General features: G+C 47.9%; 71 non-coding genes across 71 annotated transcripts in view; all 71 read right to left on the minus strand.

Moving 5' to 3' along the window:
* Positions 1 to 151: 151 nt before the first annotated feature.
* On the minus strand, positions 152 to 270 carry LOC128131510 (5S ribosomal RNA). The gene has a single exon (XR_008229428.1). It is a non-coding gene; the product is annotated as a 5S ribosomal RNA (ribosomal RNA).
* Positions 271 to 503: 233 nt separating this feature from the next.
* On the minus strand, positions 504 to 622 carry LOC128131136 (5S ribosomal RNA). The gene has a single exon (XR_008229067.1). It is a non-coding gene; the product is annotated as a 5S ribosomal RNA (ribosomal RNA).
* Positions 623 to 855: 233 nt separating this feature from the next.
* LOC128130113 (5S ribosomal RNA) lies at positions 856 to 974 on the minus strand. Its single transcript, XR_008228036.1, has one exon. It is a non-coding gene; the product is annotated as a 5S ribosomal RNA (ribosomal RNA).
* Positions 975 to 1,208: 234 nt separating this feature from the next.
* Positions 1,209 to 1,327, minus strand: LOC128130417 (5S ribosomal RNA). Its single transcript, XR_008228342.1, has one exon. It is a non-coding gene; the product is annotated as a 5S ribosomal RNA (ribosomal RNA).
* Positions 1,328 to 1,559: 232 nt separating this feature from the next.
* Positions 1,560 to 1,678, minus strand: LOC128131521 (5S ribosomal RNA). The gene has a single exon (XR_008229439.1). It is a non-coding gene; the product is annotated as a 5S ribosomal RNA (ribosomal RNA).
* A 233-nt stretch (positions 1,679 to 1,911) lies between these two features.
* Positions 1,912 to 2,030, minus strand: LOC128131137 (5S ribosomal RNA). The gene has a single exon (XR_008229068.1). It is a non-coding gene; the product is annotated as a 5S ribosomal RNA (ribosomal RNA).
* A 232-nt stretch (positions 2,031 to 2,262) lies between these two features.
* LOC128131105 (5S ribosomal RNA) lies at positions 2,263 to 2,381 on the minus strand. The gene has a single exon (XR_008229036.1). It is a non-coding gene; the product is annotated as a 5S ribosomal RNA (ribosomal RNA).
* Positions 2,382 to 2,613: 232 nt separating this feature from the next.
* Positions 2,614 to 2,732, minus strand: LOC128129669 (5S ribosomal RNA). The gene has a single exon (XR_008227590.1). It is a non-coding gene; the product is annotated as a 5S ribosomal RNA (ribosomal RNA).
* A 237-nt stretch (positions 2,733 to 2,969) lies between these two features.
* Positions 2,970 to 3,088, minus strand: LOC128130844 (5S ribosomal RNA). The gene has a single exon (XR_008228766.1). It is a non-coding gene; the product is annotated as a 5S ribosomal RNA (ribosomal RNA).
* Positions 3,089 to 3,320: 232 nt separating this feature from the next.
* Positions 3,321 to 3,439, minus strand: LOC128131106 (5S ribosomal RNA). Its single transcript, XR_008229037.1, has one exon. It is a non-coding gene; the product is annotated as a 5S ribosomal RNA (ribosomal RNA).
* Positions 3,440 to 3,672: 233 nt separating this feature from the next.
* On the minus strand, positions 3,673 to 3,791 carry LOC128130948 (5S ribosomal RNA). The gene has a single exon (XR_008228872.1). It is a non-coding gene; the product is annotated as a 5S ribosomal RNA (ribosomal RNA).
* Positions 3,792 to 4,024: 233 nt separating this feature from the next.
* LOC128130949 (5S ribosomal RNA) lies at positions 4,025 to 4,143 on the minus strand. Its single transcript, XR_008228873.1, has one exon. It is a non-coding gene; the product is annotated as a 5S ribosomal RNA (ribosomal RNA).
* A 235-nt stretch (positions 4,144 to 4,378) lies between these two features.
* On the minus strand, positions 4,379 to 4,497 carry LOC128130845 (5S ribosomal RNA). Its single transcript, XR_008228767.1, has one exon. It is a non-coding gene; the product is annotated as a 5S ribosomal RNA (ribosomal RNA).
* Positions 4,498 to 4,730: 233 nt separating this feature from the next.
* Positions 4,731 to 4,849, minus strand: LOC128131107 (5S ribosomal RNA). The gene has a single exon (XR_008229038.1). It is a non-coding gene; the product is annotated as a 5S ribosomal RNA (ribosomal RNA).
* A 232-nt stretch (positions 4,850 to 5,081) lies between these two features.
* LOC128130211 (5S ribosomal RNA) lies at positions 5,082 to 5,200 on the minus strand. The gene has a single exon (XR_008228133.1). It is a non-coding gene; the product is annotated as a 5S ribosomal RNA (ribosomal RNA).
* A 233-nt stretch (positions 5,201 to 5,433) lies between these two features.
* On the minus strand, positions 5,434 to 5,552 carry LOC128130951 (5S ribosomal RNA). The gene has a single exon (XR_008228874.1). It is a non-coding gene; the product is annotated as a 5S ribosomal RNA (ribosomal RNA).
* A 237-nt stretch (positions 5,553 to 5,789) lies between these two features.
* On the minus strand, positions 5,790 to 5,908 carry LOC128130140 (5S ribosomal RNA). The gene has a single exon (XR_008228063.1). It is a non-coding gene; the product is annotated as a 5S ribosomal RNA (ribosomal RNA).
* Positions 5,909 to 6,141: 233 nt separating this feature from the next.
* Positions 6,142 to 6,260, minus strand: LOC128129670 (5S ribosomal RNA). The gene has a single exon (XR_008227591.1). It is a non-coding gene; the product is annotated as a 5S ribosomal RNA (ribosomal RNA).
* A 237-nt stretch (positions 6,261 to 6,497) lies between these two features.
* Positions 6,498 to 6,616, minus strand: LOC128130256 (5S ribosomal RNA). Its single transcript, XR_008228178.1, has one exon. It is a non-coding gene; the product is annotated as a 5S ribosomal RNA (ribosomal RNA).
* A 233-nt stretch (positions 6,617 to 6,849) lies between these two features.
* LOC128131108 (5S ribosomal RNA) lies at positions 6,850 to 6,968 on the minus strand. Its single transcript, XR_008229039.1, has one exon. It is a non-coding gene; the product is annotated as a 5S ribosomal RNA (ribosomal RNA).
* Positions 6,969 to 7,202: 234 nt separating this feature from the next.
* LOC128131056 (5S ribosomal RNA) lies at positions 7,203 to 7,321 on the minus strand. Its single transcript, XR_008228983.1, has one exon. It is a non-coding gene; the product is annotated as a 5S ribosomal RNA (ribosomal RNA).
* Positions 7,322 to 7,553: 232 nt separating this feature from the next.
* LOC128130911 (5S ribosomal RNA) lies at positions 7,554 to 7,672 on the minus strand. The gene has a single exon (XR_008228834.1). It is a non-coding gene; the product is annotated as a 5S ribosomal RNA (ribosomal RNA).
* Positions 7,673 to 7,904: 232 nt separating this feature from the next.
* LOC128130721 (5S ribosomal RNA) lies at positions 7,905 to 8,023 on the minus strand. Its single transcript, XR_008228644.1, has one exon. It is a non-coding gene; the product is annotated as a 5S ribosomal RNA (ribosomal RNA).
* A 236-nt stretch (positions 8,024 to 8,259) lies between these two features.
* On the minus strand, positions 8,260 to 8,378 carry LOC128130418 (5S ribosomal RNA). The gene has a single exon (XR_008228343.1). It is a non-coding gene; the product is annotated as a 5S ribosomal RNA (ribosomal RNA).
* A 233-nt stretch (positions 8,379 to 8,611) lies between these two features.
* LOC128131109 (5S ribosomal RNA) lies at positions 8,612 to 8,730 on the minus strand. Its single transcript, XR_008229040.1, has one exon. It is a non-coding gene; the product is annotated as a 5S ribosomal RNA (ribosomal RNA).
* A 232-nt stretch (positions 8,731 to 8,962) lies between these two features.
* LOC128131532 (5S ribosomal RNA) lies at positions 8,963 to 9,081 on the minus strand. The gene has a single exon (XR_008229450.1). It is a non-coding gene; the product is annotated as a 5S ribosomal RNA (ribosomal RNA).
* A 233-nt stretch (positions 9,082 to 9,314) lies between these two features.
* LOC128130952 (5S ribosomal RNA) lies at positions 9,315 to 9,433 on the minus strand. The gene has a single exon (XR_008228875.1). It is a non-coding gene; the product is annotated as a 5S ribosomal RNA (ribosomal RNA).
* A 237-nt stretch (positions 9,434 to 9,670) lies between these two features.
* Positions 9,671 to 9,789, minus strand: LOC128130141 (5S ribosomal RNA). Its single transcript, XR_008228064.1, has one exon. It is a non-coding gene; the product is annotated as a 5S ribosomal RNA (ribosomal RNA).
* A 233-nt stretch (positions 9,790 to 10,022) lies between these two features.
* Positions 10,023 to 10,141, minus strand: LOC128129671 (5S ribosomal RNA). The gene has a single exon (XR_008227592.1). It is a non-coding gene; the product is annotated as a 5S ribosomal RNA (ribosomal RNA).
* A 236-nt stretch (positions 10,142 to 10,377) lies between these two features.
* On the minus strand, positions 10,378 to 10,496 carry LOC128130257 (5S ribosomal RNA). The gene has a single exon (XR_008228179.1). It is a non-coding gene; the product is annotated as a 5S ribosomal RNA (ribosomal RNA).
* Positions 10,497 to 10,729: 233 nt separating this feature from the next.
* On the minus strand, positions 10,730 to 10,848 carry LOC128131110 (5S ribosomal RNA). Its single transcript, XR_008229041.1, has one exon. It is a non-coding gene; the product is annotated as a 5S ribosomal RNA (ribosomal RNA).
* A 234-nt stretch (positions 10,849 to 11,082) lies between these two features.
* On the minus strand, positions 11,083 to 11,201 carry LOC128130923 (5S ribosomal RNA). Its single transcript, XR_008228846.1, has one exon. It is a non-coding gene; the product is annotated as a 5S ribosomal RNA (ribosomal RNA).
* A 232-nt stretch (positions 11,202 to 11,433) lies between these two features.
* LOC128130912 (5S ribosomal RNA) lies at positions 11,434 to 11,552 on the minus strand. Its single transcript, XR_008228835.1, has one exon. It is a non-coding gene; the product is annotated as a 5S ribosomal RNA (ribosomal RNA).
* A 233-nt stretch (positions 11,553 to 11,785) lies between these two features.
* Positions 11,786 to 11,904, minus strand: LOC128130723 (5S ribosomal RNA). Its single transcript, XR_008228646.1, has one exon. It is a non-coding gene; the product is annotated as a 5S ribosomal RNA (ribosomal RNA).
* Positions 11,905 to 12,141: 237 nt separating this feature from the next.
* On the minus strand, positions 12,142 to 12,260 carry LOC128130420 (5S ribosomal RNA). The gene has a single exon (XR_008228345.1). It is a non-coding gene; the product is annotated as a 5S ribosomal RNA (ribosomal RNA).
* A 232-nt stretch (positions 12,261 to 12,492) lies between these two features.
* LOC128131543 (5S ribosomal RNA) lies at positions 12,493 to 12,611 on the minus strand. Its single transcript, XR_008229461.1, has one exon. It is a non-coding gene; the product is annotated as a 5S ribosomal RNA (ribosomal RNA).
* A 233-nt stretch (positions 12,612 to 12,844) lies between these two features.
* On the minus strand, positions 12,845 to 12,963 carry LOC128131138 (5S ribosomal RNA). Its single transcript, XR_008229069.1, has one exon. It is a non-coding gene; the product is annotated as a 5S ribosomal RNA (ribosomal RNA).
* Positions 12,964 to 13,195: 232 nt separating this feature from the next.
* Positions 13,196 to 13,314, minus strand: LOC128131111 (5S ribosomal RNA). Its single transcript, XR_008229042.1, has one exon. It is a non-coding gene; the product is annotated as a 5S ribosomal RNA (ribosomal RNA).
* A 235-nt stretch (positions 13,315 to 13,549) lies between these two features.
* LOC128130924 (5S ribosomal RNA) lies at positions 13,550 to 13,668 on the minus strand. The gene has a single exon (XR_008228847.1). It is a non-coding gene; the product is annotated as a 5S ribosomal RNA (ribosomal RNA).
* Positions 13,669 to 13,900: 232 nt separating this feature from the next.
* On the minus strand, positions 13,901 to 14,019 carry LOC128130976 (5S ribosomal RNA). Its single transcript, XR_008228901.1, has one exon. It is a non-coding gene; the product is annotated as a 5S ribosomal RNA (ribosomal RNA).
* Positions 14,020 to 14,252: 233 nt separating this feature from the next.
* Positions 14,253 to 14,371, minus strand: LOC128130132 (5S ribosomal RNA). Its single transcript, XR_008228055.1, has one exon. It is a non-coding gene; the product is annotated as a 5S ribosomal RNA (ribosomal RNA).
* Positions 14,372 to 14,607: 236 nt separating this feature from the next.
* LOC128130421 (5S ribosomal RNA) lies at positions 14,608 to 14,726 on the minus strand. The gene has a single exon (XR_008228346.1). It is a non-coding gene; the product is annotated as a 5S ribosomal RNA (ribosomal RNA).
* Positions 14,727 to 14,958: 232 nt separating this feature from the next.
* Positions 14,959 to 15,077, minus strand: LOC128129658 (5S ribosomal RNA). The gene has a single exon (XR_008227579.1). It is a non-coding gene; the product is annotated as a 5S ribosomal RNA (ribosomal RNA).
* A 233-nt stretch (positions 15,078 to 15,310) lies between these two features.
* Positions 15,311 to 15,429, minus strand: LOC128131139 (5S ribosomal RNA). The gene has a single exon (XR_008229070.1). It is a non-coding gene; the product is annotated as a 5S ribosomal RNA (ribosomal RNA).
* Positions 15,430 to 15,664: 235 nt separating this feature from the next.
* Positions 15,665 to 15,783, minus strand: LOC128130987 (5S ribosomal RNA). The gene has a single exon (XR_008228913.1). It is a non-coding gene; the product is annotated as a 5S ribosomal RNA (ribosomal RNA).
* Positions 15,784 to 16,016: 233 nt separating this feature from the next.
* LOC128130537 (5S ribosomal RNA) lies at positions 16,017 to 16,135 on the minus strand. Its single transcript, XR_008228461.1, has one exon. It is a non-coding gene; the product is annotated as a 5S ribosomal RNA (ribosomal RNA).
* A 233-nt stretch (positions 16,136 to 16,368) lies between these two features.
* Positions 16,369 to 16,487, minus strand: LOC128129758 (5S ribosomal RNA). The gene has a single exon (XR_008227681.1). It is a non-coding gene; the product is annotated as a 5S ribosomal RNA (ribosomal RNA).
* A 234-nt stretch (positions 16,488 to 16,721) lies between these two features.
* LOC128130422 (5S ribosomal RNA) lies at positions 16,722 to 16,840 on the minus strand. Its single transcript, XR_008228347.1, has one exon. It is a non-coding gene; the product is annotated as a 5S ribosomal RNA (ribosomal RNA).
* Positions 16,841 to 17,072: 232 nt separating this feature from the next.
* On the minus strand, positions 17,073 to 17,191 carry LOC128131554 (5S ribosomal RNA). The gene has a single exon (XR_008229473.1). It is a non-coding gene; the product is annotated as a 5S ribosomal RNA (ribosomal RNA).
* Positions 17,192 to 17,424: 233 nt separating this feature from the next.
* LOC128131141 (5S ribosomal RNA) lies at positions 17,425 to 17,543 on the minus strand. The gene has a single exon (XR_008229072.1). It is a non-coding gene; the product is annotated as a 5S ribosomal RNA (ribosomal RNA).
* A 235-nt stretch (positions 17,544 to 17,778) lies between these two features.
* Positions 17,779 to 17,897, minus strand: LOC128130989 (5S ribosomal RNA). The gene has a single exon (XR_008228915.1). It is a non-coding gene; the product is annotated as a 5S ribosomal RNA (ribosomal RNA).
* Positions 17,898 to 18,130: 233 nt separating this feature from the next.
* On the minus strand, positions 18,131 to 18,249 carry LOC128129759 (5S ribosomal RNA). Its single transcript, XR_008227682.1, has one exon. It is a non-coding gene; the product is annotated as a 5S ribosomal RNA (ribosomal RNA).
* Positions 18,250 to 18,483: 234 nt separating this feature from the next.
* Positions 18,484 to 18,602, minus strand: LOC128130423 (5S ribosomal RNA). Its single transcript, XR_008228348.1, has one exon. It is a non-coding gene; the product is annotated as a 5S ribosomal RNA (ribosomal RNA).
* Positions 18,603 to 18,834: 232 nt separating this feature from the next.
* Positions 18,835 to 18,953, minus strand: LOC128131565 (5S ribosomal RNA). Its single transcript, XR_008229484.1, has one exon. It is a non-coding gene; the product is annotated as a 5S ribosomal RNA (ribosomal RNA).
* A 233-nt stretch (positions 18,954 to 19,186) lies between these two features.
* Positions 19,187 to 19,305, minus strand: LOC128131142 (5S ribosomal RNA). Its single transcript, XR_008229073.1, has one exon. It is a non-coding gene; the product is annotated as a 5S ribosomal RNA (ribosomal RNA).
* Positions 19,306 to 19,540: 235 nt separating this feature from the next.
* On the minus strand, positions 19,541 to 19,659 carry LOC128130990 (5S ribosomal RNA). The gene has a single exon (XR_008228916.1). It is a non-coding gene; the product is annotated as a 5S ribosomal RNA (ribosomal RNA).
* A 233-nt stretch (positions 19,660 to 19,892) lies between these two features.
* Positions 19,893 to 20,011, minus strand: LOC128130538 (5S ribosomal RNA). Its single transcript, XR_008228462.1, has one exon. It is a non-coding gene; the product is annotated as a 5S ribosomal RNA (ribosomal RNA).
* Positions 20,012 to 20,244: 233 nt separating this feature from the next.
* Positions 20,245 to 20,363, minus strand: LOC128129760 (5S ribosomal RNA). Its single transcript, XR_008227683.1, has one exon. It is a non-coding gene; the product is annotated as a 5S ribosomal RNA (ribosomal RNA).
* Positions 20,364 to 20,597: 234 nt separating this feature from the next.
* On the minus strand, positions 20,598 to 20,716 carry LOC128130424 (5S ribosomal RNA). The gene has a single exon (XR_008228349.1). It is a non-coding gene; the product is annotated as a 5S ribosomal RNA (ribosomal RNA).
* A 232-nt stretch (positions 20,717 to 20,948) lies between these two features.
* LOC128131576 (5S ribosomal RNA) lies at positions 20,949 to 21,067 on the minus strand. Its single transcript, XR_008229495.1, has one exon. It is a non-coding gene; the product is annotated as a 5S ribosomal RNA (ribosomal RNA).
* Positions 21,068 to 21,300: 233 nt separating this feature from the next.
* Positions 21,301 to 21,419, minus strand: LOC128131143 (5S ribosomal RNA). The gene has a single exon (XR_008229074.1). It is a non-coding gene; the product is annotated as a 5S ribosomal RNA (ribosomal RNA).
* A 232-nt stretch (positions 21,420 to 21,651) lies between these two features.
* LOC128130680 (5S ribosomal RNA) lies at positions 21,652 to 21,770 on the minus strand. The gene has a single exon (XR_008228603.1). It is a non-coding gene; the product is annotated as a 5S ribosomal RNA (ribosomal RNA).
* Positions 21,771 to 22,007: 237 nt separating this feature from the next.
* On the minus strand, positions 22,008 to 22,126 carry LOC128131588 (5S ribosomal RNA). The gene has a single exon (XR_008229507.1). It is a non-coding gene; the product is annotated as a 5S ribosomal RNA (ribosomal RNA).
* Positions 22,127 to 22,359: 233 nt separating this feature from the next.
* LOC128130991 (5S ribosomal RNA) lies at positions 22,360 to 22,478 on the minus strand. The gene has a single exon (XR_008228917.1). It is a non-coding gene; the product is annotated as a 5S ribosomal RNA (ribosomal RNA).
* Positions 22,479 to 22,711: 233 nt separating this feature from the next.
* On the minus strand, positions 22,712 to 22,830 carry LOC128130539 (5S ribosomal RNA). Its single transcript, XR_008228463.1, has one exon. It is a non-coding gene; the product is annotated as a 5S ribosomal RNA (ribosomal RNA).
* A 233-nt stretch (positions 22,831 to 23,063) lies between these two features.
* On the minus strand, positions 23,064 to 23,182 carry LOC128129761 (5S ribosomal RNA). The gene has a single exon (XR_008227684.1). It is a non-coding gene; the product is annotated as a 5S ribosomal RNA (ribosomal RNA).
* A 234-nt stretch (positions 23,183 to 23,416) lies between these two features.
* On the minus strand, positions 23,417 to 23,535 carry LOC128130425 (5S ribosomal RNA). The gene has a single exon (XR_008228350.1). It is a non-coding gene; the product is annotated as a 5S ribosomal RNA (ribosomal RNA).
* Positions 23,536 to 23,767: 232 nt separating this feature from the next.
* On the minus strand, positions 23,768 to 23,886 carry LOC128131599 (5S ribosomal RNA). Its single transcript, XR_008229518.1, has one exon. It is a non-coding gene; the product is annotated as a 5S ribosomal RNA (ribosomal RNA).
* Positions 23,887 to 24,119: 233 nt separating this feature from the next.
* Positions 24,120 to 24,238, minus strand: LOC128131170 (5S ribosomal RNA). The gene has a single exon (XR_008229101.1). It is a non-coding gene; the product is annotated as a 5S ribosomal RNA (ribosomal RNA).
* Positions 24,239 to 24,470: 232 nt separating this feature from the next.
* LOC128130681 (5S ribosomal RNA) lies at positions 24,471 to 24,589 on the minus strand. Its single transcript, XR_008228604.1, has one exon. It is a non-coding gene; the product is annotated as a 5S ribosomal RNA (ribosomal RNA).
* A 237-nt stretch (positions 24,590 to 24,826) lies between these two features.
* Positions 24,827 to 24,881, minus strand: part of LOC128131610 (5S ribosomal RNA) — a 119-nt gene continuing 64 nt past the window's right edge. The window contains exon 1 of the ribosomal RNA XR_008229530.1: positions 24,827 to 24,881. This exon is cut by the window's right edge and continues 64 nt beyond it. This is a non-coding gene — a ribosomal RNA (5S ribosomal RNA).

Here is a 24,881-nt window from a genome sequence, read left to right on the forward strand (position 1 = left end):
ACGTGACCGATCGGCTCCGTTCCAAAAATACGAAAAGCATCAACCATGAACCGGAGGGCACCCGAGCATAGAAATAGCAAGAAAGAAAGGAAAAAAAGCAAAAAAAACCGCACGTAAAATCTAAAAAAACGCAAACGGACAACGAAAAAGGGGGGTGCAACACGAGGACTTCCCAGGGGGTCACCCATCCTAGTACTACTCTCGCCCAAGCACGCTTAACTGCGGAGTTCTGATGGGATCCGGTGCATTAGTGCTGGTATGATCGCACCCGAAATACTATCCATGTTTATTGTTTTTATGTGTTACTAGACGCAGAACCTCCTTTGTTTTGGTACGCGGGGCGTGGGACCCACGTGACCGATCGGCTCCGTTCCAAAAATACGAAAAGCATCAACCATGAACCGGAGGGCACCCGAGCATAGAAATAGCAAGAAACAAAGGAAAAAAAGCAAAAAAAACCGCACGTAAAATCTAAAAAAACGCAAACGGACAACAAAAAAGGGGGGGTTCAACACGAGGACTTCCCAGGGGGTCACCCATCCTAGTACTACTCTGGCCCAAGCACGCTTAACTGCGGAGTTCTGATGGGATACGGTGCATTAGTGCTGGTATGATCGCACCCGAAATACTATCCATGTTTATTGTTTTTATGTGTTACAAGACGCAGAACCTCCTTTGTTTTGGTACGCGGGGCGTGGGACCCACGTGACCGATCGGCTCCGTTCCAAAAATACGAAAAGCATCAACCATGAACCGGAGGGCACCCGAGCATAGAAATAGCAAGAAAGAAAGGACAAAAAAGCAAAAAAAACCGCACGTAAAATCTATAAAAACGCAAACGGACAACGAAAAACGGGGGTGCAACACGAGGACTTCCCAGGGGGTCTCCCATCCTAGTACTACTCTCGCCCAGGCACGCTTAACTGCGGAGTTCTGATGGGATCCGGTGCATTAGTGCTGGTATGATCGCACCCGAAATACTAACCATGTTTATTGTTTTTATGTGTTAGAAGACGCAGAACCTCCTTTGTTTTGGTACGCAGGGCGTGGGACCCACGTGACCGATCGGCTCCGTTCCAAAAATACGAAAAGCATCAACCATGAACCGGAGGGCACCCGAGCATAGAAATAGAAAGAAAGAAAGGAAAAAAAGCAAAAAAAAACCGCACGTAAAATCTAAAAAAACGCAAACAGACAACGAAAAAGGGGGGGTGCAACACGAGGACTTCCCAGGGGGTCACCCATCCTAGTACTACTCTCGCCCAAGCATGCTTAACTGCGGAGTTCTGATGGGATCCGGTGCATTAGTGCTGGTATGATCGCACCCGAAATAGTATCCATGTTTATTGTTTTTATGTGTTACAAGACGCAGAACCTCCTTTGTTTTGGTACGCGGGGCGTGGGACCCACGTGACCGATCGGCTCCGTTCCAAAAATACGAAAAGCATCAACCATGAACCGGAGGGCACCCGAGCATAGAAATAGCAAGAAAGAAAGGAAAAAAAGCAAAAAAAACCGCACGTAAAATCTAAAAAAACGCAAACGGACAACGAAAAAGGGGGGTGCAACACGAGGACTTCCCAGGGGGTCACCCATCCTAGTACTACTCTCGCCCAAGCACGCTTAACTGCGGAGTTCTGATGGGATCCGGTGCATTAGTGCTGGTATGATCGCACCCGAAATACTATCCATGTTTATTGTTTTTATGTGTTACTAGACGCAGAACCTCCTTTGTTTTGGTACGCGGGGCGTGGGACCCACGTGACCGATCGGCTCCGTTCCAAAAATACGAAAAGCATCAACCATGAACCGGAGGGCACCCGAGCATAGAAATAGCAAGAAACAAAGGAAAAAAAGCAAAAAAAACCGCACGTAAAATCTAAAAAAACGCAAACGGACAACAAAAAAGGGGGGGTTCAACACGAGGACTTCCCAGGGGGTCACCCATCCTAGTACTACTCTGGCCCAAGCACGCTTAACTGCGGAGTTCTGATGGGATACGGTGCATTAGTGCTGGTATGATCGCACCCGAAATACTATCCATGTTTATTGTTTTTATGTGTTACAAGACGCAGAACCTCCTTTGTTTTGGTACGCGGGGCGTGGGACCCACGTGACCGATCGGCTCCGTTCCAAAAATACGAAAAGCATCAACCATGAACCGGAGGGCACCCGAGCATAGAAATAGCAAGAAAGAAAGGAAAAAAAGCAAAAAAACCGCACGTAAAATCTAAAAAAAACGCAAACGGACAACGAAAAAGGGGGGTGCAACACGAGGACTTGCCAGGGGGTCACCCATCCTAGTACTACTCTCGCGCAAGCACGCTTCACTGTGGAGTTCTGATGGGATCCGGTGCATTAGTGCTGGTATGATCGCACCCGAAATACTATCCATGTTTATTGTTTTTATGTGTTACAAGACGCAGAACCTCCTTTGTTTTGGTACGCGGGGCGTGGGACCCACGTGACCGATCGGCTCCGTTCCAAAAATACGAAAAGCATCAACCATGAACCGGAGGGCACCCGAGCATAGAAATAGCAAGAAAGAAAGGAAAAAAAGCAAAAAAACCGCTCGTAAAATCTAAAAAAACGCAAACGGACAACGAAAAAGGGGGGGTGCAACACGAGGACTTCCCACGGGGTCACCCATCCTAGTACTACTCTCGCCCAAGCACGCTTAACTGCGGAGTTCTGATGGGATCCGGTGCATTAGTGCTGGTATGATCGCACCCGAAATACTATCCATGTTTATTGTTTTTATGTGTTACAAGACGCAGAACCTCCTTTGTTTTGGTACGCGGGGCGTGGGACCCACGTGACCGATCGGCTCCGTTCCAAAAATACGAAAAGCATCAACCATGAACCGGAGGGCACCCGAGCATAGAAATAGCAAGAAAGAAAGGAAAAAAAAAAAGCAAAAAAAACCGCACGTAAAATCTAAAAAAACGCAAACGGACAACGAAAAAGGGGGGGTGCAACACGAGGACTTGCCAGGGGGTCACCCATCCTAGTACTACTCTCGCCCAAGCACGCTTCACTGCGGAGTTCTGATGGGATCCGGTGCATTAGTGCTGGTATGATCGCACCCGAAATACTATCCATGTTTATTGTTTTTATGTGTTACAAGACGCAGAACCTCCTTTGTTTTGGTACGCGGGGCGTGGGACCCACGTGACCGATCGACTCCGTTCCAAAAATACGAAAAGCATCAACCATGTACCGGAGGGCACCCGAGCATAGAAATAGCAAGAAAGAAAGGAAAAAAAGCAAAAAAACCGCACGTAAAATCTAAAAAAAACGCAAACGGACAACGAAAAAGGGGGGTGCAACACGAGGACTTGCCAGGGGGTCACCCATCCTAGTACTACTCTCGCGCAAGCACGCTTCACTGTGGAGTTCTGATGGGATCCGGTGCATTAGTGCTGGTATGATCGCACCCGAAATACTATCCATGTTTATTGTTTTTATGTGTTACAAGACGCAGAACCTCCTTTGTTTTGGTACGCGGGGCGTGGGACCCACGTGACCGATCGGCTCCGTTCCAAAAATACGAAAAGCATCAACCATGAACCGGAGGGCACCCGAGCATAGAAATAGCAAGAAAGAAAGGAAAAAAAGCAGAAAAAACCGCACGTAAAATCTAAAAAAACTCAAACGGACAACGAAAAAGATGGGGTGCAACACGAGGACTTCCCAGGGGTTCACCCATCCTAGTACTACTCTGGCCCAAGCACGCTTAACTGCGGAGTTCTGATGGGATCCGGTGCATTAGTGCTGGTATGATCGCACCCGAAATACTATCCATGTTTATTGTTTTTATGTGTTACAAGACGCAGAACCTCCTTTGTTTTGGTACGCGGGGCGTGGGACCCACGTGACCGATCGGCTCCGTTCCAAAAATACGAAAAGCATCAACCATGAACCGGAGGGCACCCGAGCATAGAAATAGCAAGAAAGAAAGGAAAAAAAGCAAAAAAAACCGCACGTAAAATCTAAAAAAACGCAAACGGACAACGAAAAAGGGGGGGTGCAACACGAGGACTTCCCAGGGGTTCACCCATCCTAGTACTACTCTGGCCCAAGCACGCTTAACTGCGGAGTTCTGATGGGATCCGGTGCATTAGTGCTGGTATGATCGCACCCGAAATACTATCCATGTTTATTGTTTTTATGTGTTACAAGACGCAGAACCTCCTTTGTTTTGGTACGCGGGGCGTGGGACCCACGTGACCGATCGGCTCCGTTCCAAAAATACGAAAAGCATCAACCATGAACCGGAGGGCACCCGAGCATAGAAATAGCAAGAAAGAAAGGAAAAAAAAAGCAAAAAAAACTGCACGTAAAATCTAAAAAAACGCAAACGGACAACGAAAAAGGAGGGGTGCAACACGAGGACTTGCCAGGGGGTCACCCATCCTAGTACTACTCTCGCCCAAGCACGCTTCACTGCGGAGTTCTGATGGGATCCGGTGCATTAGTGCTGGTATGATCGCACCCGAAATACTATCCATGTTTATTGTTTTTATGTGTTACATGAGGCAGAACCTCCTTTGTTTTGGTACGCGGGGCGTGGGACCCACGTGACCGATCGGCTCCGTTCCAAAAATACGAAAAGCATCAACCATGAACCGGAGGGCACCCGAGCATAGAAATAGCAAGAAAGAAAGGAAAAAAAGCAAAAAAAACCGCACGTAAAATCTAAAAAAAACACAAACGGACAACGAAAAAGGGGGGTGCAACACGAGGACTTGCCAGGGGGTCACCCATCCTAGTACTACTCTCGCGCAAGCACGCTTCACTGTGGAGTTCTGATGGGATCCGGTGCATTAGTGCTGGTATGATCGCACCCGAAATAGTATCCATGTTTATTGTTTTTATGTGTTACAAGACGCAGAACCTCCTTTGTTTTGGTACGCGGGGCGTGGGACCCACGTGACCGATCGGCTCCGTTCCAAAAATACGAAAAGCATCAACCATGAACCGGAGGGCACCCGAGCATAGAAATAGCAAGAAAGAAAGCAAAAAAAGCAAAAAAAACCGCACGTAAAATCTAAAAAAACGCAAACGGACAACGAAAAAAGGGGGTGCAACACGAGGACTTCCCAGGGGGTCACCCATCCTAGTACTACTCTCGCCCAAGCACGCTTAACTGCGGAGTTCTGATGGGATCCGGTGCATTAGTGCTAGTATGATCGCACCCGAAATACTATCCATGTTTATTGTTTTTATGTGTTACAAGACGCAGAACCTCCTTTGTTTTGGTACGCGGGGCGTGGGACCCACGTGACCGATCGGCTCCGTTCCAAAAATACGAAAAGCATCAACCATGAACCGGAGGGCACCCGAGCATAGAAATAGCAAGAAAGAAAGGAAAAAAAGCAAAAAAAACCGCACGTAAAATGTAAAAAAACGCAAACGGACAACGAAAAAGGGGGGGTGCAACACGAGGACTTCCCAGGGGTTCACCCATCCTAGTACTACTCTGGCCCAAGCACGCTTAACTGCGGAGTTCTGATGGGATCCGGTGCATTAGTGCTGGTATGATCGCACCCGAAATACTATCCATGTTTATTGTTTTTATGTGTTACAAGACGCAGAACCTCCTTTGTTTTGGTACGCGGGGCGTGGGACCCACGTGACCGATTGGCTCCGTTCCAAAAATACGAAAAGCATCAACCATGAACCGGAGGGCACCCGAGCATAGAAATAGCAAGAAAGAAAGGAAAAAAAGCAAAAAAAAAAAACCGCACGTAAAATCTAAAAAAACGCAAACGGACAACGAAAAAGGGGGGGTGCAACGCGAGGACTTCCCAGGGGGTCACCCATCCTAGTACTACTCTCGCCCAAGCACGCTTAACTGCGGAGTTCTGATGGGATCCGGTGCATTAGTGCTGGTATGATCGCACCCGAAATACTATCCATGTTTATTGTTTTTATGTGTTACAAGACGCAGAACCTCCTTTGTTTTGGTACGCGGGGCGTGGGACCCACGTGACCGATCGGCTCCGTTCCAAAAATACGAAAAGCATCAACCATGAACCGGAGGGCACCCGAGCATAGAAATAGCAAGAAAGAAAGGAAAAAAAGCAAAAAAAACCGCTCGTAAAATCTAAAAAAACGCAAACGGACAACGAAAAAGGGGGGGTGCAACACGAGGACTTCCCACGGGGTCACCCATCCTAGTACTACTCTCGCCCAAGCACGCTTAACTGCGGAGTTCTGATGGGATCCGGTGCATTAGTGCTGGTATGATCGCACCCGAAATACTATCCATGTTTATTGTTTTTATGTGTTACAAGACGCAGAACCTCCTTTGTTTTGGTACGCGGGGCGTGGGACCCACGTGACCGATCGGCTCCGTTCCAAAAATACGAAAAGCATCAACCATGAACCGGAGGGCACCCGAGCATAGAAATAGCAAGAAAGAAAGGAAAAAAAAAAAGCAAAAAAAACCGCACGTAAAATCTAAAAAAACGCAAACGGACAACGAAAAAGGGGGGGTGCAACACGAGGACTTCCCACGGGGTCACCCATCCTAGTACTACTCTCGCCCAAGCACGCTTCACTGCGGAGTTCTGATGGGATCCGGTGCATTAGTGCTGGTATGATCGCACCCGAAATACTATCCATGTTTATTGTTTTTATGTGTTACAAGACGCAGAACCTCCTTTGTTTTGGTACGCGGGGCGTGGGACCCACGTGACCGATCGACTCCGTTCCAAAAATACGAAAAGCATCAACCATGTACCGGAGGGCACCCGAGCATAGAAATAGCAAGAAAGAAAGGAAAAAAAGCAAAAAAACCGCACGTAAAATCTAAAAAAAAACGCAAACGGACAACGAAAAAGGGGGGTGCAACACGAGGACTTGCCAGGGGGTCACCCATCCTAGTACTACTCTCGCGCAAGCACGCTTCACTGTGGAGTTCTGATGGGATCCGGTGCATTAGTGCTGGTATGATCGCACCCGAAATACTATCCATGTTTATTGTTTTTATGTGTTACAAGACGCAGAACCTCCTTTGTTTTGGTACGCGGGGCGTGGGACCCACGTGACCGATCGGCTCCGTTCCAAAAATACGAAAAGCATCAACCATGAACCGGAGGGCACCCGAGCATAGAAATAGCAAGAAAGAAAGGAAAAAAAAGCAAAAAAAACCGCACGTAAAATCTAAAAAAACGCAAACGGACAACGAAAAAGGGGGGGTGCAACACGAGGACTTGCCAGGGGGTCGCCCATCCTAGTACTACTCTCGCCCAAGCACGCTTCACTGCGGAGTTCTGATAGGATCCGGTGCATTAGTGCTGGTATGATCGCACCCGAAATACTATCCATGTTTATTGTTTTTATGTGTTACAAGACGCAGAACCTCCTTTGTTTTGGTACGCGGGACGTGGGAACCACGTGACCGATCGGCTCCGTTCCAAAAATACGAAAAGCATCAACCATGTACCGGAGGGCACCCGAGCATAGAAATAGCAAGAAAGAAAGGAAAAAAAGCAAAAAAAACCGCACGTAAAATCTAAAAAAACGCAAACGGACAACGAAAAAGGGGGGTGCAACACGAGGACTTCCCAGGGGGTCACCCATCCTAGTACTACTCTCGCCCAAGCACGCTTAACTGCGGGGTTCTGATGGGATCCGGTGCATTACTGCTGGTATGATCGCACCCGAAATCCTATCCATGTTTATTGTTTTTATGTGTTACAAGACGCAGAACCTCCTTTGTTTTGGTACGCGGCGCGTGGGACCCACGTGACCGATCGGCTCCGTTCCAAAAATACGAAAAGCATCAACCATGAACCGGAGGGCACCCGAGCATAGAAATAGCAAGAAAGAAAGGACAAAAAAGCAAAAAAACCGCACGTAAAATCTAAAAAAACGCAAACGGACAACGAAAAACGGCGGTGCAACACGAGGACTTCCCAGGGGGTCACCCATCCTAGTACTACTCTCGCCCAAGCACGCTTAACTGCGGAGTTCTGATGGGATCCGGTGCATTAGTGCTGGTATGATCGCACACGAAATACTAACCATGTTTATTGTTTTTATGTGTTACAAGACGCAGAACCTCCTTTGTTTTGGTACGCGGGGCGTGGGACCCACGTGACCGATCGGCTCCGTTCCAAAAATACGAAAAGCATCAACCATGAACCGGAGGGCACCCGAGCATAGAAATAGCAAGAAAGAAAGGAAAAAAAGCAAAAAAAAAAACCGCACGTAAAATCTAAAAAAACGCAAACAGACAACGAAAAAGGCGGGGTGCAACACGAGGACTTCCCAGGGGGTCACCCATCCTAGTACTACTCTCGCCCAAGCATGCTTAACTGCGGAGTTCTGATGGGATCCGGTGCATTAGTGCTGGTATGATCGCACCCGAAATAGTATCCATGTTTATTGTTTTTATGTGTTACAAGACGCAGAACCTCCTTTGTTTTGGTACGCGGGGCGTGGGACCCACGTGACCGATCGGCTCCGTTCCAAAAATACGAAAAGCATCAACCATGAACCGGAGGGCACCCGAGCATAGAAATAGCAAGAAAGAAAGGAAAAAAAGCAAAAAAAACCGCACGTAAAATCTAAAAAAAACACAAACGGACAACGAAAAAGGGGGGTGCAACACGAGGACTTGCCAGGGGGTCACCCATCCTAGTACTACTCTCGCGCAAGCACGCTTCACTGTGGAGTTCTGATGGGATCCGGTGCATTAGTGCTGGTATGATCGCACCCGAAATAGTATCCATGTTTATTGTTTTTATGTGTTACAAGACGCAGAACCTCCTTTGTTTTGGTACGCGGGGCGTGGGACCCACGTGACCGATCGGCTCCGTTCCAAAAATACGAAAAGCATCAACCATGAACCGGAGGGCACCCGAGCATAGAAATAGCAAGAAAGAAAGCAAAAAAAGCAAAAAAAACCGCACGTAAAATCTAAAAAAACGCAAACGGACAACGAAAAAAGGGGGTGCAACACGAGGACTTCCCAGGGGGTCACCCATCCTAGTACTACTCTCGCCCAAGCACGCTTAACTGCGGAGTTCTGATGGGATCCGGTGCATTAGTGCTGGTATGATCGCACCCGAAATACTATCCATGTTTATTGTTTTTATGTGTTACAAGACGCAGAACCTCCTTTGTTTTGGTACGCGGGGCGTGGGACCCACGTGACCGATCGGCTCCGTTCCAAAAATACGAAAAGCATCAACCATGAACCGGAGGGCACCCGAGCATAGAAATAGCAAGAAAGAAAGGAAAAAAAGCAAAAAAAACCGCACGTAAAATCTAAAAAAACGCAAACGGACAACGAAAAAGGGGGGGTGCAACACGAGGACTTCCCAGGGGTTCACCCATCCTAGTACTACTCTGGCCCAAGCACGCTTAACTGCGGAGTTCTGATGGGATCCGGTGCATTAGTGCTGGTATGATCGCACCCGAAATACTATCCATGTTTATTGTTTTTATGTGTTACAAGACGCAGAACCTCCTTTGTTTTGGTACGCGGGGCGTGGGACCCACGTGACCGATTGGCTCCGTTCCAAAAATACGAAAAGCATCAACCATGAACCGGAGGGCACCCGAGCATAGAAATAGCAAGAAAGAAAGGAAAAAAAGCAAAAAAAAAAAACCGCACGTAAAATCTAAAAAAACGCAAACGGACAACGAAAAAGGGGGGGTGCAACGCGAGGACTTCCCAGGGGGTCACCCATCCTAGTACTACTCTCGCCCAAGCACGCTTAACTGCGGAGTTCTGATGGGATCCGGTGCATTAGTGCTGGTATGATCGCACCCGAAATACTATCCATGTTTATTGTTTTTATGTGTTACAAGACGCAGAACCTCCTTTGTTTTGGTACGCGGGGCGTGGGACCCACGTGACCGATCGGCTCCGTTCCAAAAATACGAAAAGCATCAACCATGAACCGGAGGGCACCCGAGCATAGAAATAGCAAGAAAGAAAGGAAAAAAAGCAAAAAAAACCGCTCGTAAAATCTAAAAAAACGCAAACGGACAACGAAAAAGGGGGGGTGCAACACGAGGACTTCCCACGGGGTCACCCATCCTAGTACTACTCTCGCCCAAGCACGCTTAACTGCGGAGTTCTGATGGGATCCGGTGCATTAGTGCTGGTATGATCGCACCCGAAATACTATCCATGTTTATTGTTTTTATGTGTTACAAGACGCAGAACCTCCTTTGTTTTGGTACGCGGGGCGTGGGACCCACGTGACCGATCGGCTCCGTTCCAAAAATACGAAAAGCATCAACCATGAACCGGAGGGCACCCGAGCATAGAAATAGCAAGAAAGAAAGGAAAAAAAAAAGCAAAAAAAACCGCACGTAAAATCTAAAAAAACGCAAACGGACAACGAAAAAGGGGGGGTGCAACACGAGGACTTCCCACGGGGTCACCCATCCTAGTACTACTCTCGCCCAAGCACGCTTCACTGCGGAGTTCTGATGGGATCCGGTGCATTAGTGCTGGTATGATCGCACCCGAAATAGTATCCATGTTTATTGTTTTTATGTGTTACAAGACGCAGAACCTCCTTTGTTTTGGTACGCGGGGCGTGGGACCCACGTGACCGATCGACTCCGTTCCAAAAATACGAAAAGCATCAACCATGTACCGGAGGGCACCCGAGCATAGAAATAGCAAGAAAGAAAGGAAAAAAAGCAAAAAAACCGCACGTAAAATCTAAAAAAAAACGCAAACGGACAACGAAAAAGGGGGGTGCAACACGAGGACTTGCCAGGGGGTCACCCATCCTAGTACTACTCTCGCGCAAGCACGCTTCACTGTGGAGTTCTGATGGGATCCGGTGCATTAGTGCTGGTATGATCGCACCCGAAATACTATCCATGTTTATTGTTTTTATGTGTTACAAGACGCAGAACCTCCTTTGTTTTGGTACGCGGGGCGTGGGACCCACGTGACCGATCGGCTCCGTTCCAAAAATACGAAAAGCATCAACCATGAACCGGAGGGCACCCGAGCATAGAAATAGCAAGAAAGAAAGGAAAAAAAAGCAAAAAAAACCGCACGTAAAATCTAAAAAAACGCAAACGGACAACGAAAAAGGGGGGGTGCAACACGAGGACTTGCCAGGGGGTCGCCCATCCTAGTACTACTCTCGCCCAAGCACGCTTCACTGCGGAGTTCTGATGGGATCCGGTGCATTAGTGCTGGTATGATCGCACCCGAAATACTATCCATGTTTATTGTTTTTATGTGTTACAAGACGCAGAACCTCCTTTGTTTTGGTACGCGGGACGTGGGAACCACGTGACCGATCGGCTCCGTTCCAAAAATACGAAAAGCATCAACCATGTACCGGAGGGCACCCGAGCATAGAAATAGCAAGAAAGAAAGGAAAAAAAGCAAAAAAAACCGCACGTAAAATCTAAAAAAACGCAAACGGACAACGAAAAAGGGGGGTGCAACACGAGGACTTCCCAGGGGGTCACCCATCCTAGTACTACTCTCGCCCAAGCACGCTTAACTGCGGGGTTCTGATGGGATCCGGTGCATTACTGCTGGTATGATCGCACCCGAAATCCTATCCATGTTTATTGTTTTTATGTGTTACAAGACGCAGAACCTCCTTTGTTTTGGTACGCGGCGCGTGGGACCCACGTGACCGATCGGCTCCGTTCCAAAAATACGAAAAGCATCAACCATGAACCGGAGGGCACCCGAGCATAGAAATAACAAGAAAGAAAGGACAAAAAAGCAAAAAAAACCGCACGTAAAATCTAAAAAAACGCAAACGGACAACGAAAAACGGCGGTGCAACACGAGGACTTCCCAGGGGGTCACCCATCCTAGTACTACTCTCGCCCAAGCACGCTTAACTGCGGAGTTCTGATGGGATCCGGTGCATTAGTGCTGGTATGATCGCACACGAAATACTAACCATGTTTATTGTTTTTATGTGTTACAAGACGCAGAACCTCCTTTGTTTTGGTACGCGGGGCGTGGGACCCACGTGACCGATCGGCTCCGTTCCAAAAATACGAAAAGCATCAACCATGAACCGGAGGGCACCCGAGCATAGAAATAGCAAGAAAGAAAGGAAAAAAAGCAAAAAAAAAAAACCGCACGTAAAATCTAAAAAAACGCAAACAGACAACGAAAAAGGCGGGGTGCAACACGAGGACTTCCCAGGGGGTCACCCATCCTAGTACTACTCTCGCCCAAGCATGCTTAACTGCGGAGTTCTGATGGGATCCGGTGCATTAGTGCTGGTATGATCGCACCCGAAATAGTATCCATGTTTATTGTTTTTATGTGTTACAAGACGCAGAACCTCCTTTGTTTTGGTACGCGGGGCGTGGGACCCACGTGACCGATCGGCTCCGTTCCAAAAATACGAAAAGCATCAACCATGAACCGGAGGGCACCCGAGCATAGAAATAGCAAGAAAGAAAGGAAAAAAAGCAAAAAAAACCGCACGTAAAATCTAAAAAAACGCAAACGGACAACGAAAAAGGGGGGTGCAACACGAGGACTTCCCAGGGGGTCACCCATCCTAGTACTACTCTCGCCCAAGCACGCTTAACTGCGGAGTTCTGATGGGATCCGGTGCATTAGTGCTGGTATGATCGCACCCGAAATACTATCCATGTTTATTGTTTTTATGTGTTACTAGACGCAGAACCTCCTTTGTTTTGGTACGCGGGGCGTGGGACCCACGTGACCGATCGGCTCCGTTCCAAAAATACGAAAAGCATCAACCATGAACCGGAGGGCACCCGAGCATAGAAATAGCAAGAAAGAAAGGAAAAAAAGCAAAAAAAACCGCACGTAAAATCTAAAAAAACGCAAACGGACAACGAAAAAGGGGGGGTTCAACACGAGGACTTCCCAGGGGGTCACCCATCCTAGTACTACTCTGGCCCAAGCACGCTTAACTGCGGAGTTCTGATGGGATACGGTGCATTAGTGCTGGTATGATCGCACCCGAAATACTATCCATGTTTATTGTTTTTATGTGTTACAAGACGCAGAACCTCCTTTGTTTTGGTACGCGGGGCGTGGGACCCACGTGACCGATCGGCTCCGTTCCAAAAATACGAAAAGCATCAACCATGAACCGGAGGGCACCCGAGCATAGAAATAGCAAGAAAGAAAGGAAAAAAAGCAAAAAAACCGCACGTAAAATCTAAAAAAAACGCAAACGGACAACGAAAAAGGGGGGTGCAACACGAGGACTTGCCAGGGGGTCACCCATCCTAGTACTACTCTCGCGCAAGCACGCTTCACTGTGGAGTTCTGATGGGATCCGGTGCATTAGTGCTGGTATGATCGCACCCGAAATACTATCCATGTTTATTGTTTTTATGTGTTACAAGACGCAGAACCTCCTTTGTTTTGGTACGCGGGGCGTGGGACCCACGTGACCGATCGGCTCCGTTCCAAAAATACGAAAAGCATCAACCATGAACCGGAGGGCACCCGAGCATAGAAATAGCAAGAAAGAAAGGAAAAAAAAAGCAAAAAAAACCGCACGTAAAATCTAAAAAAACGCAAACGGACAACGAAAAAGGGGGGGTGCAACACGAGGACTTGCCAGGGGGTCGCCCATCCTAGTACTACTCTCGCCCAAGCACGCTTCACTGCGGAGTTCTGATGGGATCCGGTGCATTAGTGCTGGTATGATCGCACCCGAAATACTATCCATGTTTATTGTTTTTATGTGTTACAAGACGCAGAACCTCCTTTGTTTTGGTACGCGGGACGTGGGACCCACGTGACCGATCGGCTCCGTTCCAAAAATACGAAAAGCATCAACCATGTACCGGAGGGCACCCGAGCATAGAAATAGCAAGAAAGAAAGGAAAAAAAGCAAAAAAAACCGCACGTAAAATCTAAAAAAACGCAAACGGACAACGAAAAAGGGGGGTGCAACACGAGGACTTCCCAGGGGGTCACCCATCCTAGTACTACTCTCGCCCAAGCACGCTTAACTGCGGGGTTCTGATGGGATCCGGTGCATTACTGCTGGTATGATCACACCCGAAATCCTATCCATGTTTATTGTTTTTATGTGTTACAAGACGCAGAACCGCCTTTATTTTGGTACGCGGCGCGTGGGACCCACGTGACCGATCGGCTCCGTTCCAAAAATACGAAAAGCATCAACCATGAACCGGAGGGCACCCGAGCATAGAAATAGCAAGAAAGAAAGGACAAAAAAGCAAAAAAAACCGCACGTAAAATCTAAAAAAACGCAAACGGACAACGAAAAACGGGGGTGCAACACGAGGACTTCCCAGGGGGTCACCCATCCTAGTACTACTCTCGCCCAAGCACGCTTAACTGCGGAGTTCTGATGGGATCCGGTGCATTAGTGCTGGTATGATCGCACACGAAATACTAACCATGTTTATTGTTTTTATGTGTTACAAGAAGCAGAACCTCCTTTGTTTTGGTACGCGGGGCGTGGGACCCACGTGACCGATCGGCTCCGTTCCAAAAATACGAAAAGCATCAACCATGAACCGGAGGGCACCCGAGCATAGAAATAGCAAGAAAGAAAGGAAAAAAAGCAAAAAAAAAAACCGCACGTAAAATCTAAAAAAACGCAAACAGACAACGAAAAAGGGGGGGTGCAACACGAGGACTTCCCAGGGGGTCACCCATCCTAGTACTACTCTCGCCCAAGCATGCTTAACTGCGGAGTTCTGATGGGATCCGGTGCATTAGTGCTGGTATGATCGCACCCGAAATAGTATCCATGTTTATTGTTTTTATGTGTTACAAGACGCAGAACCTCCTTTGTTTTGGTACGCGGGGCGTGGGACCCACGTGACCGATCGGCTTCGTTCCAAAAATACGAAAAGCATCAACCATGAACCGGAGGGCACCCGAGCATAGAAATAGCAAGAAAGAAAGGAAAAAAAGCAAAAAAAACCGCACGTAAAATCTAAAAAAACGCAAACGGACAACGAAAAAGGAGGGTGCAACACGAGGACTTCCCAGGGGGTCACCCATCCTAGTACTACTCTCGCCCAAGCACGCTTAACTGCGGAGTTCTGATGGGATCCGGTGCATTAGTGCTGGTATGATCGCACCCGAAATACTATCCATGTTTATTGTTTTTATGTGTTACTAGACGCAGAACCTCCTTTGTTTTGGTACGCGGGGCGTGGGACCCACGTGACCGATCGGCTCCGTTCCAAAAATACGAAAAGCATCAACCATGAACCGGAGGGCACCCGAGCATAGAAATAGCAAGAAAGAAAGGAAAAAAAGCAAAAAAAACCGCACGTAAAATCTAAAAAAACGCAAACGGACAACGAAAAAGGGGGGGTTCAACACGAGGACTTCCCAGGGGGTCACCCATCCTAGTACTACTCTGGCCCAAGCACGCTTAACTGCGGAGTTCTGATGGGATACGGTGCATTAGTGCTGGTATGATCGCACCCGAAATACTATCCATGTTTATTGTTTTTATGTGTTACAAGACGCAGAACCTCCTTTGTTTTGGTACGCGGGGCGTGGGACCCACGTGACCGATCGGCTCCGTTCCAAAAATACGAAAAGCATCAACCATGAACCGGAGGGCACCCGAGCATAGAAATAGCAAGAAAGAAAGGAAAAAAAGCAAAAAAAAAACCGCACGTAAAATCTAAAAAAACGCAAACGGACAACGAAAAAGGGGGGGTGCAACACGAGGACTTGCCAGGGGGTCACCCATCCTAGTACTACTCTCGCCCAAGCACGCTTCACTGTGGAGTTCTGATGGGATCCGGTGCATTAGTGCTGGTATGATCGCACCCGAAATACTATCCATGTTTATTGTTTTTATGTGTTACAAGACGCAGAACCTCCTTTGTTTTGGTACGCGGGGCGTGGGACCCACGTGACCGATCGGCTCCGTTCCAAAAATACGAAAAGCATCAACCATGTACCGGAGGGCACCCGAGCATAGAAATAGCAAGAAAGAAAGGAAAAAAAAGCAAAAAAAACCGCACGTAAAATCTAAAAAAACGCAAACGGACAACGAAAAAGGGGGGTGCAACACGAGGACTTCCCAGGGGGTCACCCATCCTAGTACTACTCTCGCCCAAGCACGCTTAACTGCGGAGTTCTGATGGGATCCGGTGCATTACTGCTGGTATGATCGCACCCGAAATCCTATCCATGTTTATTGTTTTTATGTGTTACAAGACGCAGAACCTCCTTTGTTTTGGTACGCGGGGCGTGGGACCCACGTGACCGATCGGCTCCGTTCCAAAAATACGAAAAGCATCAACCATGAACCGGAGGGCACCCGAGCATAGAAATAGCAAGAAAGAAAGGACAAAAAAGCAAAAAAAACCGCACGTAAAATCTAAAAAAACGCAAACGGACAACGAAAAACGGGGGTGCAACACGAGGACTTCCCAGGGGGTCACCCATCCTAGTACTACTCTCGCCCAGGCACGCTTAACTGCGGAGTTCTGATGGGATCCGGTGCATTAGTGCTGGTATGATCGCACCCGAAATACTAACCATGTTTATTGTTTTTATGTGTTACAAGACGCAGAACCTCCTTTGTTTTGGTACGCAGGGCGTGGGACCCACGTGACCGATCGGCTCCGTTCCAAAAATACGAAAAGCATCAACCATGAACCGGAGGGCACCCGAGCATAGAAATAGAAAGAAAGAAAGGAAAAAAAGCAAAAAAAAACCGCACGTAAAATCTAAAAAAACGCAAACAGACAACGAAAAAGGGGGGGTGCAACACGAGGACTTCCCAGGGGGTCACCCATCCTAGTACTACTCTCGCCCAAGCATGCTTAACTGCGGAGTTCTGATGGGATCCGGTGCATTAGTGCTGGTATGATCGCACCCGAAATAGTATCCATGTTTATTGTTTTTATGTGTTACAAGACGCAGAACCTCCTTTGTTTTGGTACGCGGGGCGTGGGACCCACGTGACCGATCGGCTCCGTTCCAAAAATACGAAAAGCATCAACCATGAACCGGAGGGCACCCGAGCATAGAAATAGCAAGAAAGAAAGGAAAAAAAGCAAAAAAAACCGCACGTAAAATCTAAAAAAACGCAAACGGACAACGAAAAAGGGGGGTGCAACACGAGGACTTCCCAGGGGGTCACCCATCCTAGTACTACTCTCGCCCAAGCACGCTTAACTGCGGAGTTCTGATGGGATCCGGTGCATTAGTGCTGGTATGATCGCACCCGAAATACTATCCATGTTTATTGTTTTTATGTGTTACTAGACGCAGAACCTCCTTTGTTTTGGTACGCGGGGCGTGGGACCCACGTGACCGATCGGCTCCGTTCCAAAAATACGAAAAGCATCAACCATGAACCGGAGGGCACCCGAGCATAGAAATAGCAAGAAAGAAAGGAAAAAAAGCAAAAAAAACCGCACGTAAAATCTAAAAAAACGCAAACGGACAACGAAAAAGGGGGGGTTCAACACGAGGACTTCCCAGGGGGTCACCCATCCTAGTACTACTCTGGCCCAAGCACGCTTAACTGCGGAGTTCTGATGGGATACGGTGCATTAGTGCTGGTATGATCGCACCCGAAATACTATCCATGTTTATTGTTTTTATGTGTTACAAGACGCAGAACCTCCTTTGTTTTGGTACGCGGGGCGTGGGACCCACGTGACCGATCGGCTCCGTTCCAAAAATACGAAAAGCATCAACCATGAACCGGAGGGCACCCGAGCATAGAAATAGCAAGAAAGAAAGGAAAAAAAGCAAAAAAAAAACCGCACGTAAAATCTAAAAAAACGCAAACGGACAACGAAAAAGGGGGGGTGCAACACGAGGACTTGCCAGGGGGTCACCCATCCTAGTACTACTCTCGCCCAAGCACGCTTCACTGTGGAGTTCTGATGGGATCCGGTGCATTAGTGCTGGTATGATCGCACCCGAAATACTATCCATGTTTATTGTTTTTATGTGTTACAAGACGCAGAACCTCCTTTGTTTTGGTACGCGGGGCGTGGGACCCACGTGACCGATCGGCTCCGTTCCAAAAATACGAAAAGCATCAACCATGTACCGGAGGGCACCCGAGCATAGAAATAGCAAGAAAGAAAGGACAAAAAAGCAAAAAAAACCGCACGTAAAATCTAAAAAAACGCAAACGGACAACGAAAAACGGGGGTGCAACACGAGGACTTCCCAGGGGGTCACCCATCCTAGTACTACTCTCGCCCAGGCACGCTTAACTGCGGAGTTCTGATGGGATCCGGTGCATTAGTGCTGGTATGATCGCACCCGAAATACTAACCATGTTTATTGTTTTTATGTGTTACAAGACGCAGAACCTCCTTTGTTTTGGTACGCAGGGCGTGGGACCCACGTGACCGATCGGCTCCGTTCCAAAAATACGAAAAGCATCAACCATGAACCGGAGGGCACCCGAGCATAGAAATAGAAAGAAAGAAAGGAAAAAAAGCAAAAAAAAACCGCACGTAAAATCTAAAAAAACGCAAACAGACAACGAAAAAGGGGGGGTGCAACACGAGGACTTCCCAGGGGGTCACCCATCCTAGTACTACTCTCGCCCAAGCATGCTTAACTGCGGAGTTCTGATGGGATCCGGTGCATTAGTGCTGGTATGATCGCACCCGAAATAGTATCCATGTTTATTGTTTTTATGTGTTACAAGACGCAGAACCTCCTTTGTTTTGGTACGCGGGGCGTGGGACCCACGTGACCGATCGGCTCCGTTCCAAAAATACGAAAAGCATCAACCATGAACCGGAGGGCACCCGAGCATAGAAATAGCAAGAAAGAAAGGAAAAAAAGCAAAAAAAACCGCACGTAAAATCTAAAAAAACGCAAACGGACAACGAAAAAGGGGGGTGCAACACGAGGACTTCCCAGGGGGTCACCCATCCTAGTACTACTCTCGCCCAAGCACGCTTAACTGCGGAGTTCTGATGGGATCCGGTGCATTAGTGCTGGTATGATCGCACCCGAAATACTATCCATGTTTATTGTTTTTATGTGTTACTAGACGCAGAACCTCCTTTGTTTTGGTACGCGGGGCGTGGGACCCACGTGACCGATCGGCTCCGTTCCAAAAATACGAAAAGCATCAACCATGAACCGGAGGGCACCCGAGCATAGAAATAGCAAGAAAGAAAGGAAAAAAAGCAAAAAAAACCGCACGTAAAATCTAAAAAAACGCAAACGGACAACGAAAAAGGGGGGGTTCAACACGAGGACTTCCCAGGGGGTCACCCATCCTAGTACTACTCTGGCCCAAGCACGCTTAACTGCGGAGTTCTGATGGGATACGGTGCATTAGTGCTGGTATGATCGCACCCGAAATACTATCCATGTTTATTGTTTTTATGTGTTACAAGACGCAGAACCTCCTTTGTTTTGGTACGCGGGGCGTGGGACCCACGTGACCGATCGGCTCCGTTCCAAAAATACGAAAAGCATCAACCATGAACCGGAGGGCACCCGAGCATAGAAATAGCAAGAAAGAAAGGAAAAAAAGCAAAAAAAAAACCGCACGTAAAATCTAAAAAAACGCAAACGGACAACGAAAAAGGGGGGGTGCAACACGAGGACTTGCCAGGGGGTCACCCATCCTAGTACTACTCTCGCCCAAGCACGCTTCACTGTGGAGTTCTGATGGGATCCGGTGCATTAGTGCTGGTATGATCGCACCCGAAATACTATCCATGTTTATTGTTTTTATGTGTTACAAGACGCAGAACCTCCTTTGTTTTGGTACGCGGGGCGTGGGACCCACGTGACCGATCGGCTCCGTTCCAAAAATACGAAAAGCATCAACCATGTACCGGAGGGCACCCGAGCATAGAAATAGCAAGAAAGAATGGAAAAAAAAGCAAAAAAAACCGCACGTAAAATCTAAAAAAACGCAAACGGACAACGAAAAAGGGGGGTGCAACACGAGGACTTCCCAGGGGGTCACCCATCCTAGTACTACTCTCGCCCAAGCACGCTTAACTGCGGAGTTCTGATGGGATCCGGTGCATTACTGCTGGTATGATCGCACCCGAAATCCTATCCATGTTTATTGTTTTTATGTGTTACAAGACGCAGAACCTCCTTTGTTTTGGTACGCGGGGCGTGGGACCCACGTGACCGATCGGCTCCGTTCCAAAAATACGAAAAGCATCAACCATGAACCGGAGGGCACCCGAGCATAGAAATAGCAAGAAAGAAAGGACAAAAAAGCAAAAAAAACCGCACGTAAAATCTAAAAAAACGCAAACGGACAACGAAAAACGGGGGTGCAACACGAGGACTTCCCAGGGGGTCACCCATCCTAGTACTACTCTCGCCCAGGCACGCTTAACTGCGGAGTTCTGATGGGATCCGGTGCATTAGTGCTGGTATGATCGCACCCGAAATACTAACCATGTTTATTGTTTTTATGTGTTACAAGACGCAGAACCTCCTTTGTTTTGGTACGCAGGGCGTGGGACCCACGTGACCGATCGGCTCCGTTCCAAAAATACGAAAAGCATCAACCATGAACCGAAGGGCACCCGAGCATAGAAATAGAAAGAAAGAAAGGAAAAAAAGCAAAAAAAAAACGCACGTAAAATCTAAAAAAACGCAAACAGACAACGAAAAAGGGGGGGTGCAACACGAGGACTTCCCAGGGGGTCACCCATCCTAGTACTACTCTCGCCCAAGCATGCTTAACTGCGGAGTTCTGATGGGATCCGGTGCATTAGTGCTGGTATGATCGCACCCGAAATAGTATCCATGTTTATTGTTTTTATGTGTTACAAGACGCAGAACCTCCTTTGTTTTGGTACGCGGGGCGTGGGACCCACGTGACCGATCGGCTCCGTTCCAAAAATACGAAAAGCATCAACCATGAACCGGAGGGCACCCGAGCATAGAAATAGCAAGAAAGAAAGGAAAAAAAGCAAAAAAAACCGCACGTAAAATCTAAAAAAACGCAAACGGACAACGAAAAAGGGGGGTGCAACACGAGGACTTCCCAGGGGGTCACCCATCCTAGTACTACTCTCGCCCAAGCACGCTTAACTGCGGAGTTCTGATGGGATCCGGTGCATTAGTGCTGGTATGATCGCACCCGAAATACTATCCATGTTTATTGTTTTTATGTGTTACTAGACGCAGAACCTCCTTTGTTTTGGTACGCGGGGCGTGGGACCCACGTGACCGATCGGCTCCGTTCCAAAAATACGAAAAGCATCAACCATGAACCGGAGGGCACCCGAGCATAGAAATAGCAAGAAAGAAAGGAAAAAAAGCAAAAAAAACCGCACGTAAAATCTAAAAAAACGCAAACGGACAACGAAAAAGGGGGGGTTCAACACGAGGACTTCCCAGGGGGTCACCCATCCTAGTACTACTCTGGCCCAAGCACGCTTAACTGCGGAGTTCTGATGGGATACGGTGCATTAGTGCTGGTATGATCGCACCCGAAATACTATCCATGTTTATTGTTTTTATGTGTTACAAGACGCAGAACCTCCTTTGTTTTGGTACGCGGGGCGTGGGACCCACGTGACCGATCGGCTCCGTTCCAAAAATACGAAAAGCATCAACCATGAACCGGAGGGCACCCGAGCATAGAAATAGCAAGAAAGAAAGGAAAAAAAGCAAAAAAAACCGCACGTAAAATCTAAAAAAACGCAAACGGACAACGAAAAAGGGGGGTGCAACACGATGACTTCCCAGGGGGTCACCCATCCTAGTACTACTCTCGCCCAAGCACGCTTAACTGCGGAGTTCTGATGGGATCCGGTGCATTAGTGCTGGTATGATCGCACCCGAAATACTATCCATGTTTATTGTTTTTATGTGTTACTAGACGCAGAACCTCCTTTGTTTTGGTACGCGGGGCGTGGGACCCACGTGACCGATCGGCTCCGTTCCAAAAATACGAAAAGCATCAACCATGAACCGGAGGGCACCCGAGCATAGAAATAGCAAGAAAGAAAGGAAAAAAAGCAAAAAAAAAAAACCGCACGTAAAATCTAAAAAAACGCAAACGGACAACGAAAAAGGGGGGGTGCAACACGAGGACTTCCCAGGGGGTCACCCATCCTAGTACTACTCTCGCCCAAGCACGCTTAACTGCGGAGTTCTGATGGGATCCGGTGCATTAGTGCTGGTATGATCGCACCCGAAATAGTATCCATGTTTATTGTTTTTATGTGTTACAAGACGCAGAACCTCCTTTGTTTTGGTACGCGGGGCGTGGGACCCACGTGACCGATCGGCTCCGTTCCAAAAATACAAAAAGCATCAACCATGAACCGGAGGGCACCCGAGCATAGAAATAGCAAGAAAGAAAGGAAAAAAAGCAAAAAAAACCGCACGTAAAATCTAAAAAAACGCAAACGGACAACGAAAAAGGGGGGGTGCAACACGAGGACTTGCCAGGGGGTCACCCATCCTAGTACTACTCTCGCCCAAGCACGCTTCACTGTGGAGTTCTGATGGGATCCGGTGCATTAGTGCTGGTATGATCGCACCCGAAATACTATCCATGTTTATTGTTTTTATGTGTTACAAGACGCAGAACCTCCTTTGTTTTGGTACGCGGGGCGTGGGACCCACGTGACCGATCGGCTCCGTTCCAAAAATACGAAAAGCATCAACCATGTACCGGAGGGCACCCGAGCATAGAAATAGCAAGAAAGAAAGGAAAAAAAAGCAAAAAAAACCGCACGTAAAATCTAAAAAAACGCAAACGGACAACGAAAAAGGGGGGTGCAACACGAGGACTTCCCAGGGGGTCACCCATCCTAGTACTACTCTCGCCCAAGCACGCTTAACTGCGGAGTTCTGATGGGATCCGGTGCATTACTGCTGGTATGATCGCACCCGAAATCCTATCCATGTTTATTGTTTTTATGTGTTACAAGACGCAGAACCTCCTTTGTTTTGGTACGCGGGGCGTGGGACCCACGTGACCGATCGGCTCCGTTCCAAAAATACGAAAAGCATCAACCATGAACCGGAGGGCACCCGAGCATAGAAATAGCAAGAAAGAAAGGACAAAAAAGCAAAAAAAACCGCACGTAAAATCTAAAAAAACGCAAACGGACAACGAAAAACGGGGGTGCAACACGAGGACTTCCCAGGGGGTCACCCATCCTAGTACTACTCTCGCCCAGGCACGCTTAACTGCGGAGTTCTGATGGGATCCGGTGCATTAGTGCTGGTATGATCGCACCCGAAATACTAACCATGTTTATTGTTTTTATGTGTTACAAGACGCAGAACCTCCTTTGTTTTGGTACGCAGGGCGTGGGACCCACGTGACCGATCGGCTCCGTTCCAAAAATACGAAAAGCATCAACCATGAACCGGAGGGCACCCGAGCATAGAAATAGAAAGAAAGAAAGGAAAAAAAGCAAAAAAAAACCGCACGTAAAATCTAAAAAAACGCAAACAGACAACGAAAAAGGGGGGGTGCAACACGAGGACTTCCCAGGGGGTCACCCATCCTAGTACTACTCTCGCCCAAGCATGCTTAACTGCGGAGTTCTGATGGGATCCGGTGCATTAGTGCTGGTATGATCGCACCCGAAATAGTATCCATGTTTATTGTTTTTATGTGTTACAAGACGCAGAACCTCCTTTGTTTTGGTACGCGGGGCGTGGGACCCACGTGACCGATCGGCTCCGTTCCAAAAATACGAAAAGCATCAACCATGAACCGGAGGGCACCCGAGCATAGAAATAGCAAGAAAGAAAGGAAAAAAAGCAAAAAAAACCGCACGTAAAATCTAAAAAAACGCAAACGGACAACGAAAAAGGGGGGTGCAACACGAGGACTTCCCAGGGGGTCACCCATCCTAGTACTACTCTCGCCCAAGCACGCTTAACTGCGGAGTTCTGATGGGATCCGGTGCATTAGTGCTGGTATGATCGCACCCGAAATACTATCCATGTTTATTGTTTTTATGTGTTACTAGACGCAGAACCTCCTTTGTTTTGGTACGCGGGGCGTGGGACCCACGTGATCGATCGGCTCCGTTCCAAAAATACGAAAAGCATCAACCATGAACCGGAGGGCACCCGAGCATAGAAATAGCAAGAAAGAAAGGAAAAAAAGCAAAAAAAACCGCACGTAAAATCTAAAAAAACGCAAACGGACAACGAAAAAGGGGGGGTTCAACACGAGGACTTCCCAGGGGGTCACCCATCCTAGTACTACTCTGGCCCAAGCACGCTTAACTACGGAGTTCTGATGGGATACGGTGCATTAGTGCTGGTATGATCGCACCCGAAATACTATCCATGTTTATTGTTTTTATGTGTTACAAGACGCAGAACCTCCTTTGTTTCTGTACGCGGGGCGTGGGACCCACGTGACCGATCGGCTCCGTTCCAAAAATACGAAAAGCATCAACCATGAACCGGAGGGCACCCGAGCATAGAAATAGCAAGAAAGAAAGGAAAAAAAGCAAAAAAAACCGCACGTAAAATCTAAAAAAACGCAAACGGACAACGAAAAAGGGGGGTGCAACACGATGACTTCCCAGGGGGTCACCCATCCTAGTACTACTCTCGCCCAAGCACGCTTAACTGCGGAGTTCTGATGGGATCCGGTGCATTAGTGCTGGTATGATCGCACCCGAAATACTATCCATGTTTATTGTTTTTATGTGTTACTAGACGCAGAACCTCCTTTGTTTTGGTACGCGGGGCGTGGGACCCACGTGACCGATCGGCTCCGTTCCAAAAATACGAAAAGCATCAACCATGAACCGGAGGGCACCCGAGCATAGAAATAGCAAGAAAGAAAGGAAAAAAAGCAAAAAAAAAAAACCGCACGTAAAATCTAAAAAAACGCAAACGGACAACGAAAAAGGGGGGGTGCAACACGAGGACTTCCCAGGGGGTCACCCATCCTAGTACTACTCTCGCC

This window comes from Lactuca sativa, chromosome 1 (genome assembly GCF_002870075.4).
Source record: "Lactuca sativa cultivar Salinas chromosome 1, Lsat_Salinas_v11, whole genome shotgun sequence".
NCBI lineage: Eukaryota > Viridiplantae > Streptophyta > Magnoliopsida > Asterales > Asteraceae > Lactuca > Lactuca sativa.